The 13,299-nt window shown below is 36.9% G+C and overlaps 1 pseudogene; it reads left to right on the top strand.

The window, feature by feature from the left end:
* The first annotated feature begins 649 nt into the window (after positions 1 to 649).
* On the top strand, positions 650 to 11,523 carry LOC103885436 (annotated as a pseudogene).
* Positions 11,524 to 13,299: the final 1,776 nt, after the last annotated feature.

Genomic DNA, 13,299 nt, shown 5'->3' on the forward strand with positions numbered 1-13,299 from the left:
GCTAAAAAACAAAACAAAAGAAAGAAACAAACAAACAAAAACATGAATCAGGCAAAGAGGCCAAAGCAAAAGATATTCTCACAGGCCCTTGAGGGGCTGATTGCCCGCCTTTCCCTGTTAAGGGCCTGTCAGAATATCCTTTGCTTTGGTCTCTTTGCCTGGTCCATGATGTATTACGCACAGACAGAAATGTGCCTTTTGTCATAATTTTAATTTCTACATATAAAATATATACTCATCTGTCCCTCCGATGTGGTGGCTGGGATCACAGTGAGGACAGTGTGGGGATTTTTTTTTTCCCCCAAGCACACTCTTCCTTATCATTTTTTTAAATTGAAATTTCTATTGAGGCACTTATAGATTCACATGCAGTTGTACCAAACAATACAGGGAGATCTTCCTGTGTGCCCTTTCTCGCTTTCCCTGGATAGTTACATCTTGTACTTTATTAATTCTTTTAGCTGACTAAATATTACATTGACACATTTTCATTATCAAAGATTCAAATAATATGGAAGCATAAAGGAGCAAACATGGAGGTCCTTCTTTAACCACCTGGCTCTTCTCCTGGGCTCTCTCTTCACTCCGGATGCCACTTTATTCTGCTCTGCCTCCTTCTTCCTTCATGCTCCTTTCTTGTCTTGTTACAATGGCCAACATGATCCTGGGGCAGAGTGGGATCTGGGGATTTCTGGCTGACTCATGGCCTTCAGCACTCCAGGGAACCCAGCCTCTCTTCCATGATGAGTGTAGGTGGCATGGGCAACCCTTGATCTCAACTCTTCCTCTAATGATCTGGCTGGCATCTTTTCAATTCCTGTTGCCATCCTTTTCTCTGTGCCCAGTCAGAAATAATTTCTATTCTACAATTGATATAATAATACATTTTCTATACCCGGTGGTACTAATAACAAGTAGTACAAAGAGTTACTTAGTAGAAGACAGATATTTTATTTGTTTTATTTGACAGATATGGCCAGACACTGTTCTAAGCACTTTATAAAATATTAATTCATTTAATACTGTAACAACTCTATGAGGAAGGCATCATTAGTATTTTTACCTTACAGGGGAGGATATGAGGCACAGAGAGGTTAAGTATTTTGCCCAAGGTCACACAGCTAGTAAATGATGGAGATAGGATGCAAACCCATCAGTCTGGCTCTGGAGTCTGTGCTCTTAACCTCTTATCAGACTCACTGAGAATTGGAAAGTTCACCCCCTTCCCTTCCCTTCCCTTCCCTCCCCTCCTCTCTCCTCCCTTCCCCTCCCCTCTCTTCCCCTTTTTTAATATTGACACATTCCCCCAACATTGACACCTATCTTTCAGGCTGTAAATGTGTTCTAATATTTAAACCTTGAAAAGGCACATACCCTAACTTATCCTTTGTCCCCGTGCCCTGTCTTAAGCTCCTACCCCATCTCTCTCTTTCCTGTGCTATTTCCTACAAGCCTGGAAAGATTCTTCTATAACTGCTGTCTCATTTCCTCATCTAATTCACCCTTGGGCTCACTGCAGTCAGAGCTTGTATCTCAGTCACTCAATGGAAGCTACTCTGCCATGATCAAAACTGTCATTTCCTTTTATCTCTCCATATATTGATGCGATTGATTATATTAATGCATTTCCTAATATGGAACCATTCTGCCATTAACATCAGTTTTCATTATTTAAACTAAGTGCTGGATTCCATTTGCTAATATTTTATTTATTACTGGTTAGTATCAGATGGACAGACTCCTTTTTGAAACTCAGGGGAAACATAGGAAGTTCTTTCTAGTTCATTTAGTTTCCTTGTTAATTTATAAGGATCCGTTTCCTTGTACAAATGGTTTTACTCTGTATGTAGTTCATGTCTCTCCCCAAGGGATGTCTACCATTTACCATTTAAAAGGGAAACAGCTTTCTGCCTGTGGATGCCACTGAGGAAATATTGTTAAAGTCCCTCTTCCCACTGTCATTGTGTCTAAGTCAGAGTCTCCTAAAGAGCCTGAACAGCTGCAGAAGCTCTCCATCAAAGAGTTGAGCTTTGAAACAACTGATGAACATATGAGGAGTCATTCTGAGCAATGGGGAGTGCTCACGGACTGTGTGGTAATGAGGGATCGAAACACCAAGTGCTCCAGGGTCTTTGGGTTTGTCATATATGCCACTGTGGAGGAGGAGTGGATGCAGCCGTGAATGCAAGGCCACACAAGGTGGATGGAAGAAACACGGAGCCAAAGGGAGCTGTCTCAAGGGAAGGTTCTCAAAGACCAGGTGCCCTCTTAACTGTAAAAAAGATACTTGCTGGTAGCTTTAAAGACGACACTGAAGAACATCACTTAAGAGATTATTTTGAACAGTCTGAGAAAATTGAAGTGATTAAAATTATGACTAACAGAAGCAGAGGCAAGAAAAGGGGTTTTGCCTTTGTAACCTCTCATGACCATGACTCTGGGTAAGATTGTCATTCAGAAATACCATCTTGTGTGAATGGCTGCAACTTTGAAGTAAGAAAAGCCCTGTCAAAGCAAGAAATGGCTAGTGCTTTATCCAGCCAAAGAGGTCAAAGTGTATATGGAAACTTTGGTGGTGGTCGTGGAGGTGGTTTTGGCAGGAATGACAACTTTGGTCATGGAGGGAACTTCAGTGGTTGTGGTGGCTTTGGTGGCAGCCATGGTGGTGGTGGATACGGTGGCAGTGGGGATGGCTGTAATGGATTTAGTAATGATGGAAGCAATTTTGGAGGTGGTGGAAGCTACAATGATTTTGGCAATTATAACGATCAGTCTTCAAATTTTAGAGCCATAAAGAGAGGAAACTTTGGAGGAAGAAGGTCTGGGCCCTATGGTAGTAGATGCCAATACTTTGCCAAACTACAAAACCAAGGTGACTATGCCAGTTCCAATAGCAGCAGTAGCTGTGGCAGTGTTTGAAGATTTTCATTACTGCCAGGAAACAGCTTAGCAGGAGAGGAGAGTCAGTGAAGCGACAGGGAAGCTACAGGTTACAACAGATTTGTGAACTCAGCCAAGCACAGTGGTGGCAGGGCCTAGTTGCTACAAATAAGACATGTTTTAGACAAATACTCATGTGTGAGCAAAAATCTCAAGGACTGCATTTGTGACTAATCAGATAACCAGTGATTTTAGTTTCTGTTCTGCGAAAAGTATAAAGCATTCCAACAAAGGGTTTTTTGTTTTTTTTTTTGTACCCAAGCTATTGATTGCTAAATGTAATAGTCTGACATGACACTGAATAAATGTGTCTTTTTAAAAAACGTTCTGTGTAAAGTTAGTCTACTCTGAAGCCATCCCGGTAAACTTCTCCAACAGCATGAAGTTAGATTCCTTCAGGATGATGCCAGATTCTATTTGGAATTTATTTACAATCTTCTGGGTAGAAAAGCCATTGTCTTCAGAAACCTTGGTGTAGTTGAACTGATGGTTACTGTTGTGACCTGAAGTTTGCCATTAAAAGGGAAATCATGGAATTATTGGTTATAAAGATGATTGTTGGCACATCCTAAGGAATAGATCTAAATTGATTAATGGTACCAAATAAAATTATAGATGGGAATGAAGTATGTGTATCATCCATTGTCACGTGTAATGATTTATTCTCTTGAACAAAGTGATAAAAAAGATAAATAAAGATAAATAAATGTGTTTTCTAATTATCACTGAAATAGTCACATAAGGCAATATTTCACATTGGGGCATGAAGTGTGAAAATTAGGAAAGCGAGAATCATCTGATTGGCTTTTACATGGAGTTTTTGGGGGTGAGATCTCTAGGGAATGCAGATTGGTAGGAAGAACATTCTCTCTTGAGAAAAGCCAAGGAGTAATAATAATGAGGTTAGTGACCAAAAGTAAAAGATGGGTCAGTTAGAATATTTTAAGGACTTACACTATGCTTTTTATTGGGCCAAACATATTACATGCGTTACTTACCAGAATGTGAAGTCCATGAAGGCAAAACGATGTACATTGTGTTGATTACTATTTCATTTACAGTTCTATATGGAAGTGCTGCTATTATCCCCATTTTACAGATGAGAAAACCGAGGCTCAGGGAGTTGAAGTAACTTGCTTAGGCTCCCCCAGAAAGACTCTAGAGTTGGTTGTTGGTTGGGTCCTAGTAATGGTTAAACATAGTATTTAACAGGTGTCCACAATACAGTCAGGCCCCTTTCCTCCCCATATTTTTCATGCCCTTTCTACTCCAGCCAAATGAAGTGACCTGCAGTTTGCAACATGTCTGGTCACACTTCACAGCCATATTTTTGCACATGCTGCTGCTTCTCTCTGGCATGTCACGAACCCTGTTCACCTGGCTTACTTCTAGTTGCCCTTCGAGTTTTCTTTATGTATCACCTTTTCCTTCTTCCTTTCATCACACCTCTCCCTCCTCCCTGGGGCTGGGGGAGGTGCTCTTCTCCTCTGTCCTCCATGATCATTTCTCTCATGGCTTCCTGCCCATGGGAGTTTCTCCAGGTTCTTTCCTGCAGGGTACTTTTTTGTTCCCCATTTGGACTAAAGGCTACCTGTACCTCTCAGAATGGGTTTGTTGGATGAATGAAGGCTGAGAGTCTCTTGCTGGTTCCTCTACAACCTGAGCCTGACCTGGTGACTGGCAGTGGTTGCTTAATTCTACCCTCAACAGTGGTGCAAGGTTGGGCTTCTGGGCCCATAAACCCACATCCCCTGACCCTCTGACCATCTCTGACCCTCTGGTGAACCACCTGTTATTTCAAAACGTATCATACATTCCTTCCAAATAAAACTTCATTTAGCTCACTTATTTGAAGAGTAATAAACCATTTAACTCATTTATAACTCATTGAACAGGAGGTTGTACATAATTATAACAAAAATCAGGCTGAGATCAAAACCACCCAAATTTGAGGGAATATAGCCCCAAGAATTGGTATGAGTATATGAAAATCCCTTTGAGTTTTCTGACTGGTTCTCAAAGAGAAATTATATACCATTTTTTTCTTCCACTGTGGTAAATACTATGGCATTCAACTTAGAATAATCTAGTTCATTTTTATTTCCAGAGGATACATAACTGATCAGAAGATCTTCTTTACATTTAGAAACATATATTTCTTTCTGTTGGGAAATAAATGGAAAAAATCCAGAAAAATACATCCTGCTATTAGCCTCAGAGATATACAATTTCTAAGAAGATTCTTGCCCAGGTTATAGCAAGAATAGAAAAAGAAAAAGCCTTATTCGTATTTAAAAATTGAATGAAGATTGTGGTTCTCTCTTCCGTATGCAAATCTCTGTAGCATTTTGCTATTAATCTGCTATAAACTCCCAACTCTCCCTGAGACCAACCAGCAGGTCAAGACAGCATAGAGGCTGCAGTTGTCAGTGTAGCAGATCAGTTTTTGAAAGCAAGTGTGTGTGTTCACATGAGACAGAGACTAACACTTAACACTTGCTCACTAACCTACCTCTCTGTGCAGGCCTGGACCAGGTCTACCAGAGTACCAGTCGGATTCTCACCACTGAGCACTGACCTGGCACCTTGTCAGAATTCAACAATATACATAGAATGAATGAGTGAGTGAGTGAATAAGTGACTGACTGCATTCACCCTTTCAAGACATCATGCTGTGACTGGCCCATGTATATATATTTTATACACACAATGCCTCCAGAATCCTCCCCATTCTTTGAGCCCAGCTAGAGTGACATCTCCTCTGTGTCTTAGACTCCTATGATCTCTAGCATCTCTTCCTGTTTCTCCTCTATTCTGTGCCCCATGGTTCCCACAGTGAGCTTTCTTAGATCAAAATCTGGCCACGGTCTTCTCAGGTTAATGCCTTCCAATCAACTCCAGAGGAAACATCGGAATTCCCTGATGTATGGGGCCTGACGTCACACACCCTCATCCACATTTTCCTTCCTTGGTGCGGCATCCTTCATCCATTCTGAACTTATTCCCGAACCTAGCTCTGCTCATCTCTGCTCCTTTGCCTCTGCCTATCTTTTCTTCATTACCACCACTTAGGATTCCTTCCTCTAGCATATCTGATTTTCCCTCCACAGCTCTGGTTGGCACCTTCCCGTGGAAGTCCTCCTATTGGCAGAGTTGGTCGCCCCTCTTGTGTTCCCCTAACACTTACATAAGTCCTATCAGAGTATGTTTTTCATTGTATTTAATTATTTGCACCCTTCGCTACCTAGTGTGTCCATGAGGGCAGACCCCGGATTTGATTGCCTGACACAGGATTCTCCTTTCCTGCCAGAGGACATGAGACATAAAGAGAGATAAAGACTGCTGTCTTCATGCATTTCCCTTCACCTGCTGGTGTGCCACTGACATCCCTCTCCTAACATCATGTGGAACTTCTAAACATTTATGTGTTAGTGTTGTAGGTATAACTGACATACAATAAAGTGTAGTAATGTAAGTGTACAAGTTTTGAAAAATGCACACACCAATGTAACCATCACTCTGATTAAGACATAGGACATTATAATAATTCCGGAAAGTTTCCTCAGATCCTTTCCAGCCAACAGGTTGTTCCCCTTTTCAGACAAACACAGATCTGTTATTTAGCATAAGGAGTTAGTTTTGCCAGTTCTGGAACTTGGTAGAAACGAAATGACACAGTATGTACTTTTTGTGTCTATCTTCTTATGTTCAGAATATTTGTGAGGTCATCTATGCTGTGTATGTCAATAGTTTTTTATTTTTATTTTTTTGCTGAGTAGTATTCCATTGTATAAATATAGGTTGAGTATCCCTTAGCTGAAATGCTTGGTTCCATAAGTGTTTCAGATTTCAGATTCTGGAATATTTGCAAACACATGTGATATCTTGGAGATGGGACCCATGTCTACACATGGAATTCATTTATGTTTCATATGCATCTTACACACATAGCCTGAAGGTAATTTTGTAAAATATTTTTAATAATTTTGTGCATGAAACAAAGTTCACGTATGTTGAATCATCAGAAAGCAAAGGTATCACTATCTCAGCCACTTATGTGGACAGTTGGTGGTGTTTGGCATCATTATCATTTATTAATTTATATGCTACCTGGCTCTGAATTTATATGCTATCAATAAGCAGGTTTTTTTTACACTTATTCCCACATAAGTATTTAACAGTAGAAATATAATATACCATTCATAGAGCGAAAAACAATGTGTTCAGTGCAACTAAGCAGCACAGACATGAGGTCAGATGTGTCATTTTCCACTTGTGGTGTCATACTGGTGCTCAAAGGGTTTCAGATGTTGGAACATTTTGGATTTCAGATTTTCAGCCTGTATTTTGCAGTTTGTTTATTCATCCACCTGTTGATAGATATTTGGGTGACTTCTTGTTTGGAAGTATTACAAATGAAGGCTATAATATTGCGAAAGTCTTTTGGCGAACATATTTTTGTGTTTCTTAGACAAAATACCTTGGAGAAGAATGGCTGGGTCATAGGGTAAACGTATGTTTAACTTTCTAAGAAGCAATTAAATTGTTCCCTGAAGTGATGGTTTTATTTTACATGTCCACCAGAAATATATGAGAGGTCCAGTTGCTCCATAATTTTGCTGACATTTGCAACTATCAGTCTTCTTCTTTTTTATAGAGGCAGGGTCTTATTCTGTCACCCAGGCTGAAGTGCAGTGGTGCATTCATAACTCGCTGCAGTCTTGAACTCCTGGCCTCAAGTGATCCTCCCACCTTGGCCTCTGAAAGCACTGAGGTTACAGGAGTGAGCCACTCCATCAGGCCTCGGTCTTAATTGTAGTCATGCAAGTGGATGTGTCATGGTATCTCTTTGTGATTGTAGTTTGCTTTTGCCCATGTCGTTGAAAATCTTTTTATGCATTTATTGTCCATTTGTATATCTTCTTTTTTGATGTGTATTCTTCAAACCATTTACCCATATTGGATTGTTTGTCTTCTTATTGTTTTGTGTCCTGTATACAATATTTTTGACTATGTCAAAGTCATGAATACTTTTTCTCTTGTTTTCTTCCAGAAGTTTTACAGATTTGACTTGTATGTTTAGGTATACAATTCATTTTAAATTAGTTTTTGTGTATGGCATAAGGTAAGAATTGAAATTCATTTTTTCCATATGAATATATAAATACTCCAGCACCGTTTTACAAAAAGACTATCACTTACCTATTGAATTACCTTGGCATTTGTGTTAAAAAGTAATTTATCATATATGTAGGTCTATTTCTGAACTTTGTACTCAGCTCCACTGATCTATGTGTCTGTATTTACACCAATGCCACATTCTCATAATTAATGTCTTAAAATCTGATTATAAAAGTCCTCTAATTTTTTTCTTCCTTTTCAAAACAGTTATAGAATCCTGTGTTCTTTAAATTTGCACATAAACTTTAGACAAAAGAGATAGACCATTTCTATTTTTAAAAATCCTGCTAAGATTTTGATTGGGATGATATTGATTGTACAGGCCAATTTCTGTCAGAAATGAGTTTTAGTTTTTAGCGTATAGGTCTTACACATCTTTTGTTATTTCTAAGAATCTTACAGTTTTGATGTGATTATAAATTGTACTACATTTTAAAAATAAACATTTTATTTTAGAACAGTTTTAGATTTACAGAAATACGACAAAAATAGTACAAAGAGTTTCCACGTACCTTACACCCAATTTCCTCTATTAACATCTTACATTAGTGTGATACTTTCGTTACAATTGATAAAGGAATTTTGATACATTATTATTAACTAAAGTCCACACATTATTCAGATTTCGTTTGTTTTATCTAATGTCCTTTGTCCAAGATCCAATACAGGAAGCCATATTACATTTAGTAGTCGTGTCTCCTTAACTCCTCATGTCTGTCACAGTTTCTCAGACTTACCTCATTTTTAGCACCTTTGACAGTGTTAATGAGTATTGGTTAAATAGTTTGTAGAATGTCCTTCAATTGGGATTTGTCTGCTGTTTTACTAAAGATTAGACTGGGATTATGTGTTCTTGGAAGGAAAATCACAGAGGTAAACTGCCATATTAATCACATCTTTTCAAGGGTATATACCAGCGACATGATTTATCACTGTTGATGTTCATCCTGATCACCTGGCTGAGGCAGAGTGTGTCGGGTTTCTTTACTATAAAATTATTATTTTTTTCCTATTTCCAAGCTGTACTTTCTGAAATTAAGTCACTATGTGCAGCCCACACTTAAGAGGTGGGAATGTATGCTGCCCCTCCTTGAAAGTGAAGTATTTGTATGCGTTATGTGGAATTCGATTGCACAGAAGATTTGTCTCTTGTCCCATTGATTTATTTGCTTATGTTTTTATTTTATTCCAGTAAGTACTCATAGATATTTATTTTATACTTTGGGTTATAATCCAATACTTCTTCATTTATCTCGCTGCTCAAAATTTCCAGCCTTGGGCATTGGGGGCTCTTTCATTTGGTTTCTTTGACCTTTTGAAATACCTCCATCATTGTATAGTTTTTTGTTGTTTTTTTTTTAAAAAAGCATGTTCTTACATTCTGGCACTACAAGATGCTCAAGGTTCATCTTGTGTATTTTCTGACTAAGACATAGAATCAGTCATTTCTCCAAAGAACACTGGCTCCTTTTAATGGAGAATGAAGTTAAAAACTAAGATCTGAATGCTAGGTGTGCTTGTTGGTACTACAAGGCGCTGTTCCTATATCTCAGCAGGCAGAACAAAGAAATATTATGTGTGTATACTAACTGACTAACTTGTGTAACCTATCTATTATTATTTTTTGTGTGTAGCCATCTGTAATTATATGAAGCAAACATGAGTTTACGCTGATGTCTCCAACTGTAAGTCTTTACCACACGAATCCTTCTAGCCTCTTCCCCTTGCTCATCTGTAACTTCTCACTCCAGCAATAAGAAATCTGGATCCCACCATCCACCAAACCATTTACTTAATTATTAAATTCCAGTATACTTGTATAACCCTATCAGAACTGGCCTATACTCCCATTAGAAATGACTTTATCAACTACAGCACAGTCCTTATGTACAATTTTTTTTTGCCTTTAGTCTTATAGATTTAACTCATTTCAAAGTTACTTAGGTCAGCACCTTTTACCCCCAACTCCTTCAGCAAGGTTGTTTCATACATTTGTAATACAGTTAATTTTTTTTTATATTCTACATTTTATCTTGGGATCTCCCAATTTCCTAGATAATTAAACAATTTGCATACATTAAGATTCACTCTTTGGGCTGTAACATTTGTTTTGACAAAAGTATAGTGTCCTATATTCACCATAACAGTGTTATATAGAATCATTTCACTACCTCATAAATGTCCCCTGTGCTTCACCTGTTTAGCCCTAACCCCTATTCTTGAACCCCCACAACCACTGATAGGGTTATTATCTCTGTAGTTTTGCCTTATTCAGAATGTCATCCACTGTGATTGAAATCATTGTGTATGTGCCTTTTCAGATTGGCTCCTTTCACTTATCAATATCCACTTAAGATTCATTTATGTCTTCTTATAACTTGATAACTCATTTGTTTTTATTGTTGAATAACATTCCATTGTATGGGGGTATATTCACATATTGAAGGACATTTTGGTTGCTTCCAATTTTGTCTGATTACAAATAAAGTTACTATAAACATTTGTGCACAATTTTTGTGTGGATATAAGTTTCCAAATTAGTTTGGTAAACTCTTAAAAGTACAATTGCTAGGTTGTACATAAAACTATGTTAAGTTGTGTAAGAAACTGCCAAACTGTCTTCTAAAGTGCTGTGTCATTTAGATTTCTCACTGATAATGAATGAGGGTTCCTTTTTCTTTAAACCAGAACTTCCAAATTTTAATTCAATTAAAAAAAGATCACTTTCAGAGCTACATTATGGTCCATTTTCCTCCCAGCTTCATTGATGTATAACTGACAATAAACATTGTATATCTTTACAGTGTACAATGTGATGTTTTGATGTAAGTATACATTATGAAACGATAATCCCAATCAAGCTAACATATCTATATGTCACATAGTTATTTTTTGGTTGTTATTGCGGGAACATTTAGTATCTACACTGTTAGCAAATTTCAAGTATACAATACATCGTTATTTAACATAGTTACCATGCTGTACATTAGATGAGAATTCCTTTTATTCCACATTCTTGGCAGGCATTGGTATAGTCAGGGTTTTTGTTGTTGGTTTTTGTTTTGTTTTGTTTTGTTTCTTGGATTCTTGCCACTCTAGTAAGTGTGTAGTGGTATCCCATTGTTGTTTTAATTTTCAATTCCTTAATGACATACGATGCCAAACATCTTTTTTATGGCTATTTCCCATCTGTATACCTCTTTTGGTGAGGTGTTTGTTCAGATCTTTTGCCCACTTTTTAATTTGGTTGTTTGTTTTCTTATTGTTATGTTTTAAGGGTCTTTTGTATACTTTGGATAAAAATCCCTTATCAAATTTTGTATTTTGAAAAATTTCCCCCTAATTTTTACTTTGTCTTTTAATTCTCTCTCTCTCTCTCTCTCGATAAGGTTTCACTCTGTTGCTCAGGATGGAGTGCACTGACATAATCATAGCTCACTGCAACATCAAACTCCTGACCTCAAGCAATCATCTCACCTTAGTCTCCCGAGTAGCTGGGATTATAGGCTTGAGCCACTGGACATGGCCTTGATTCTCTTGATAGTGACTTTCACAGCAAACAAAAAATTTAATTCTAATGAAGTCCAACTTACTGACATTTTTTCTTTAATGAATCATGCTTTGGGTGTTATCTCTAAAAACTCATGACTAAGCTCAAGGTTATCTAGATTTTCTCCTGTTTTCTGGTAGATATTTTATAGTTTTGCAGTTTAGGTCTATGATTTATTTTGAGTTAATTTTTGTGGAAAATATAAACTCTGTTTCTAGGTTCATTTGTTTACATATGGATATCCAGTTGTTCCCCCACCATTTACTGAAAAGATTATACTTTCTCCACTGACTTACCTCTGTTCCTTTATCAAAGATCAGTTGACTATATTTGTGTGGGTCTGTTTCTAGGCTCTCTATTCTAATTGCTTGGTCTTTGTGTTTATTCTTTTGCCAATACCACACTGTTTCAATTGTGGTTTTTGATTTGCATTTTCCTAATGACTAATGATGTTAAACATTTTTATAATATACTTTTTGGCCATTTGTACATCTTCCTTGGAGAAATGTCTATTTAAGACTTTTGTTTATTTTTAAAAGAATTGAATTCTCTGTCTTTTGTTGTAGAGTTTAAGATTTTAAAAATCTTGCTAGATACTAGACCCTTATCAGATATATAATTTTCAAATATTTTCTTTTAACTTGCTTGATATTGTTTTGCTTTCTGATGAGCAAAGTTTTTAATTTTGATAAAGTTGGACTTATCTATTTTTTTCTTTTGTTCTATATGATTTTGTTCTTACAATGATATCATAAGACACCATTGACAAATCTAAGTCATAACAATTTACCTCTATATTTTCTCCTAAAAATTTTACATTTAGGTCTATAATTCATTTTTACTTAATTTTTGTATATCATGTAAAGTAGAGGTTTTATTATTTTGATGTGGATATCCAGTTGTCCCAACACCATTTGTTGAAGGTACTATTCTTTCCCCATTGCATGGTCTTGACACTCTTATGTAAAATGAATGGGCCATAAATATGAGGGTATGGGTTTATTTCTACACTCTCAATTTTACTCCGCTGATTTATATTTTTATCATTATGCCAATGCCAATACCACACTGCTTTGATTATGGTAGTTTGGTAGTAAGTTTTAAATTTGGAAATGCGAATCTTTCAACTTTGTTCTTCTTTTTCAATATTCAGGGCCCCATGTAATTCCATATGAATTTGAGAATCAGTTTTTCTATTTCTGCAAAAAGGGCAGTTGGAATTTTAATAGAGATTACACTGAATTGGTAGACCATTTTGGGAAATATTACCATCTTAAAAATATTAAGTCTTCCAACCCATAAATACAGGTTATCTTTTCACTTATTTAGGTCTTTAATTTCAGCAGTGCTTTGTAGTTTTCTGTGGACATGTCTTGCACTGTCTTGGTTAAATTTATTTCTAAGCATTTTATTCTTTTTGATGCTATGGTAAATTAAATTTTCTCATTTTACTTTTTGCATTGTTTAATGTTAGTGTGTAAAAGTACAACTGATTTTGTATATTAATCTTATATCCTATAACTTTGCTGAACTCATTTACTAGCTCTAATAGTTTTGCTTTTTTTGGTGATTTCTTTAGGGTTTCCCCCTACATAAAATTATTTTACTTTTTCCTTATGATCTGGGTG

This window comes from Papio anubis, chromosome 5, assembly GCF_008728515.1.
Source record: "Papio anubis isolate 15944 chromosome 5, Panubis1.0, whole genome shotgun sequence".
Taxonomy (NCBI): domain Eukaryota; kingdom Metazoa; phylum Chordata; class Mammalia; order Primates; family Cercopithecidae; genus Papio; species Papio anubis.